This window comes from Mauremys reevesii, linkage group 12, assembly GCF_016161935.1.
Source record: "Mauremys reevesii isolate NIE-2019 linkage group 12, ASM1616193v1, whole genome shotgun sequence".
Taxonomy (NCBI): domain Eukaryota; kingdom Metazoa; phylum Chordata; order Testudines; family Geoemydidae; genus Mauremys; species Mauremys reevesii.
The window spans coordinates 13,819,298-13,825,408 of NC_052634.1; positions in this window are offsets into that span (position 1 = coordinate 13,819,298).

Sequence of the window (6,111 nt, forward strand, 5' to 3'; positions counted from 1 at the left end):
AATGTCATTTGGAAACAAACAGTCAAATGGGTTGTTTCAAACTGGCTGAAATGAAGCATTTTGTCTTTTTAAAAAATCATTTTTTTTCTGCAGAAACTATTCACCACCTTCAGCCCAAATTCCCAGATAATTTTGGTGCTCCCAAATATGTTTTGGTAAATTTATTATTTACCAAAGAAATTTGCCCAGCTGTAATCTTTGACTCCCTCCAAAGTCACGACTTGGCCAAGTCAGAGCAGCCACGTGGGTGTTGAGGGTATTCAGCGTCTGGTCTGATCAAAATCCAAACTTCCCCAAGTTAGTGGGAATTTGGACCTGGTGTTCTAGTTCATGCAGTAATGGAAAAACGGCCAAGTTGCACACATCAGATGTGGATCCAGATCCAAAGCCCTTTGATATCAGATTTCCAGTTTAGGCCCTTCCTACTTTTAATATTGTGAACGTGACCATATTCTGAGTGATTGCTGGTGGTTTAACTCTGCAGTGCTGTCTGTGCTCGTTTCAGGACACCAACAACATACTTGCAAATGAACAAAGACTCCTAGGAACCCCATTCCTGGGGCATTTGCAGATACTGGTGTATCACAGTCAGCAGTCTGACCAAAATTTCCCTGCATTTATTTAGCTGGTGTAACACAATGTAAATTCCTGGTTCACCACTGAGCTACTGTATGTCTTCTTTAAAAACAAACTTGCATGTTTAGAAATTCCTTAAGAGCTGCATCTCCTAGCATTTAAGTTTTCATCAGCACTTTCCTGGAGCCTTTTGTTTTGTCAGCTGGATGCTGACAGTACAATTGTTCTTGCAATGTGCTGCTCTGTCAGTCTGAGAAGTGCTGATCTCCCTCTCTGGTGTTTAAGTTCCCCTAGCCTAGAGGCCCATATCTCTCAGCTATCTCTCCCACATTAAAGGTGTGTCCTGCAGCTCAGACCCCTATCTACCTGTAGCCCACGCACAAGCCGCTAGAAGCTCCCTTGTGCTAACTGAGTTACATGGGGATTTACTCAGTGATGGTGCAATGTACAACAGGGAGTGGTTCCATCACAGTCGAAGGGGAACAGGCTAGATAGGACCCTCTCACTTCTGGATCCATGACCAGCCCATGCAGTCTGATTCTCAACTCCTCAGACTGGCTAGGACTCTGCAGACTGCACTTCAGACCCAAGGGACTTTATGCTGTGTGTGGAGCAGCCTGGGGCACAGAGATTAGCTTTCAGCATCACGTGCATAACAAGTGAATATGTTTAGGAATCCCTGAAGCCCCAGAAATCTCTGCGTAACTCAGCCCAGGGGACAAACTCTCCAAGGTGCTGGTGTGGACTCTGAAGTGTGTTGGCCATGATGGAGTGGAGACTCTAAGATGCAATAGCTAAGGGCTGCAGTGCATTTGGAGAGTTGTGTACTCACTAAGCTCCAAACAGCAAAGGGGGGTTGCAGGTTCATTACTGCACAACATGGGCACAGTGGAGGGGGTGGAAGGCCCTGTCTGAACTCTGTCTGGTTTTGGTCAGTGCTATTAATCTTTGAGAATTAGTATTAAAGATAACAACAGAGCAACCATTATTTCCTGGCACTGAAAATGCCTTTGGGCACCACTTCCACAGCTGTTTCCTTGAATGGAAGTTTTTGAGTCTAACCACACCCTTGCAAAATAGATCTCATTTGCCTTTACATTTAGGTGCAAAAAAGAAAGCCTATAGACACCTGGGTGCATGCAGATCTGAATACATTGCCTGAGTAGCCAAGCCATTCACACTGTGTATTAATGGTCACTCCATACTGCCATGCAAAGCTTAGGAAGGGCACATGCTGTATCAGCATAGCTCCTTCTAGTGAATTTAGCTTCAGGCATCTGTACAAGGAAGATAATTAAAGGGATCCATAAATCAAAGGGAGAAAGATTTTGGAAGGACAAAAAAGACCTAAAAACCATACACACAGTACAGTATAATATCCAGAGAGTTTCTTTCCGAGCATTGCAGCACAACACAAGCAGCATGCTGAGACTCGACTAAAGAATCCAAAGGGGAGATGGTTAATCTCTGGGTGGTGGCGTGGCTTTGGATTGCTCAGCTTGACATCTAAATACCAGCTCTACCTCCCTGCTTGGACTGTGAGGGAAGAGGCAGGCGAGGCCAGTCCACTTGGGAAAAGCTGCTGAGCTGAGGGGGACATGACTGGAGTTGAAAAAAATGTCAAAGGAGAGAGTCATGCGCTGGCAGGGAGATTTCTCTCTGTACAGGGAAAGATCTAACTAGTAACAGCGTTCCACTGCTGTCTCTGCGGAGGGGCTCAGGGCAGTTCATAAGCGTTAATGAAGCCCCATCCTGGGAGGGAAGTATCCTTGTCCCTGTTGTACAGACGGCTCAGTTGAAGCATAAAGAGGCACAACATCAAAGTGTCCACTCAGTGGGAGCATCTGCAGGTGCTAAGCATCTCTGCAGAGTCCTGAGATGTCTCATGTTGAGCACTCGAAATGAACGGGCACGTTTGAAAGTCTCAGCCAAAGTGACCTGCTCAAGATCACTCTGAGCAGGTATTAGGTCCCAGGAATCATGATTTCTAGGCTCTCAGCACTAGTCAGCTCTCCCTACTGCAGATACATTCCAGACATCTCTCCAGCCGCTGTAGTTACCACTGAAGTAAAGAGCCAGAGCAGCTAAGATAGGAAGGAAGCTCTGTGAAGTCCAATGCAACGAGTTTGAGGCACTTTTGAGAGTCCTTGGAGAGAATGGGCCTGGGTAACCCAGGAGAGCTCTGTTAAAGGACTGCTGTATATTAGAGAGAAGGCTGCTGTTATTCCGGTTTTTCAGAGCATCTCAGCTCATCTCTAGGCTCTCACACTGGGGACCTGGTAGTGCCTTTTGTTAGTCATCTCCCACTTTCGTTTCCATGGAAAATATGAAGTCAGACGCACAGATCTTTTTGTAAAGGAAAATCATGCCTTACCAATCTATTAGAATTCATTGATGGGGTCCACGAACATGTGGACAAGGGTGATCCAGTGGATATAGTGTACTTGAACTTTCATAAAGCCTTTGACATGGTCCCACACCAAAGGCTCTTGAGCAAAGTAAGCTGTCATGGGATAAGAGGGAAGGTCCTCTCATGGATTAGTAACAGGTTAAAAGATAGGAAACAAAGGGTAGGAATAAATGGTCAGTTTTCAGAATGGAGAGAGGTAAATAGTGGAGTCCCCCAGGGATCTGAACTGGGACCATTGCTGTTCAACATCTTCATAAATGATCTGGGAAAGGGGATAACTAGTGAAATGGCAAAGTTTGCAGATGATACAAAATTACTCAAGCTGGTTAAGTCCAAAACTGGCTGTGAAGAGTTACAGAGGGATCTCACAAAACTGGGTGACTGGGCAACAAAATGGTAGATGAAATTCAATGTTGATAAGTGCAAAGTAATGCACATTGGAAAACTACATAATCCCAACTATACATACAAAATGTTGCGGTCTAAATTAGCTGTTATCACTCAAGAAAGAGATCTTGGAGTCACTGTTGATAGATCTCTAAAAACATCTGCTCAGTGTGCAACAGCCGTCAAAAAAATCCAAAGAGAATGTTAGGAACCATTAGGAAAGGGATAGCTAATAAGACAGAAAATATCATAATGCCAATATAAATCCATGGTACGCCCACACCTTTAATACTGTGTGCAGTTCTGGTCACCTCATCTCAAAACGATGTATTAGAATTGGAGAAAGTATAAAGAAGGTTAACAAAAATTATTAGAGGTCTGGAACAGCTTCCATATGAGGAGAGATTAAAAGATCAGGACTGCTCAGCTTGGAAAAGAGATGACGAAGGGGGGATATGATAGAGGTCTATAAAATCATGACTGGTGTGGAGAAAGTGAATAAGGAAGTGTTGTTTACCTCTTCACATAACACAAGAGCCAGGGGTCACACAATGAAATAATAGGCAGCAGGTTTAAAACAAACAAAAGGAAGCATTTCTTCATAGAACACACGGTCAACCTGAGGAACTTTCCAGGGCAGGCTGTGAAAGCCAAAAGTATAATGGGGTTCAGAAAAGAATTAGGTAATTTCATGGAGGATAGGTCCATCAATGACTATTAGCCAAGATGGTTAGGGATGAAACCCCATGATCCAGGTGTCCCTAAACCTCCGACTGCCAAAATCTGGGATTAGATGACAGCAGATGGATCACTTGATGATTACCTGTTCTGTTCATTCCCTCTGAAGCGCCTGGCACAGGCCACTGTCAGAAGACAGGATACTGGGCTAGATGGACCATTGGTCTGACCCAGTCTGGCCGTTCTCATGATCCCATGAGTTCCTGTGGCTCTGACAATGCTGTTGATGCTTAAAGGAAAAATAAGGGGAAACAAAGCAATATAAAATATACTGCATCTGGGCCTATTAATGCAGACAATACCACCACCTGCTTGAGTGTGCTCTGAACTGAAACTCAACGAAGTTTTAACCAAGGAATGTGTTTTAGAAAGTGGTTTAGAGAAAGACCTGTTGGGCTCTTAGAAGTCTGAAAGGGCTAAACTCTTCCCTTAGAGGTCCATGTAGTTTCCCCCGGAGCCAAGTTCCTGCACAAAGAGGCATACATTTGCCCTAAGATCGTAAAAAAATTCCATTTGAACATTTTTTGGGAGAATAAGACTACCATTTTGTCACAAATATTTTAAGCAAATTTCACCATAGAGGTGTGGGAAAAAAAAGATATGTCAAGGAAAGTCACCAAATAATATAGTTCTCACTACAGCAACATACACAGGAGTAAAGTGGGGATGCTGAAAGATGAGGGTCAGAGTGGGTGATGAGGGTTGGAGACTGGGGTGTCCTACTGGCCATGAGCCTGTCTCCCTGCTCCGGGCGTTACAACCCGGCACATGGGGTTGCAGCACCACTCAGGTTTGGTATGTCTGCCCCTCCGTCTTCATCTATAAAGGGACAGACAACTAAAGCTGAATGGTTCTGCAACTCTATGCACCAGGTAGCAACCCCACTCAGCATGGGGGCCTAACCAAATGAATTTTTACAAGCACTTCCAAGATTTCACAGAGTTTATTCAAATTCACAATATCTCCAGGACAAAATCATATCCCCGCGTATACTATATAGTGGCATAAAACGCTGGATGAAATTTCCCCCTAGTTGCTGGCTCCCTTACTAATGCAGCCGGCTACTTACCACTAAAAGAGTTACTCCTTCAGCTGAAGGTCAAGGGGCTTGTGTTTTGGTGCTGAAGGTCATTGATTCCCACTAAAGACTGGTGTCTGTATGTGTGTGTGCATGGTCCATCACATTGCACTCGTCTGTAAGAGTTACTGCCCACGGTCCTGGAAATCTACAAATGCACCCATCATCTAACAATATTCATCCCCTTTTAAGCACAATAAGCAACAGGAAGGATACACTCAGAGCCTTTAAAAGATGACTATGTCAAAGTGGTTGTACAGCTTGCTTAAACTATACTACTTGAAACTTAAGCTACTTGAAAATTTCTAGGTGGAGTCATTTTTTAAAGCATGCTCCCACAACAGCTGAATGGCAAGTATAATACAAAGCTAGGAAGCTCTGCTGGGTCTCATTCAGCATATGATCCATTAGAAAGAGGCTCCAGAGAGTTTGGGGTCATGGAGGCAACACTGTTTCATGGTTAGAGAAAGGGGTGAGGACCACCAAAAATCAGGACTCCTGGTTTTCATTCCTAGCTCTGCTAATGATTTGCTGTGTGACCTCGATCTAGTCATTCAACTTTTGTGCCTCAGTTTCCCCACCTGTAAAACATGGATGATAATAATTCATACATTATAAGGCCAGAAGTGTCTTCTGTGAGCATCCAGTTTGATATTCTGTATAACACAAGCCATATAAGACTTCCCTGTTTGCATTTGGGAATCTTTGGAGGTTCAAGTTTCTATGCATGATAACAGATGCCAGAGACATTGTCTTCAGCACCTCCAGGTTAGATAAGGTCAAATTAAACAAAAAAAAATATTTGGTTGCTTTGTGCAACCCACAGAGCAGAGCATGGTTCTTTTTGTGGGGACAGATTCTGTGAAGTCTAGCTGGAATAAAAGTCAAATTTTTAACGAAACAGAAGTGCAGCATTCTAAAT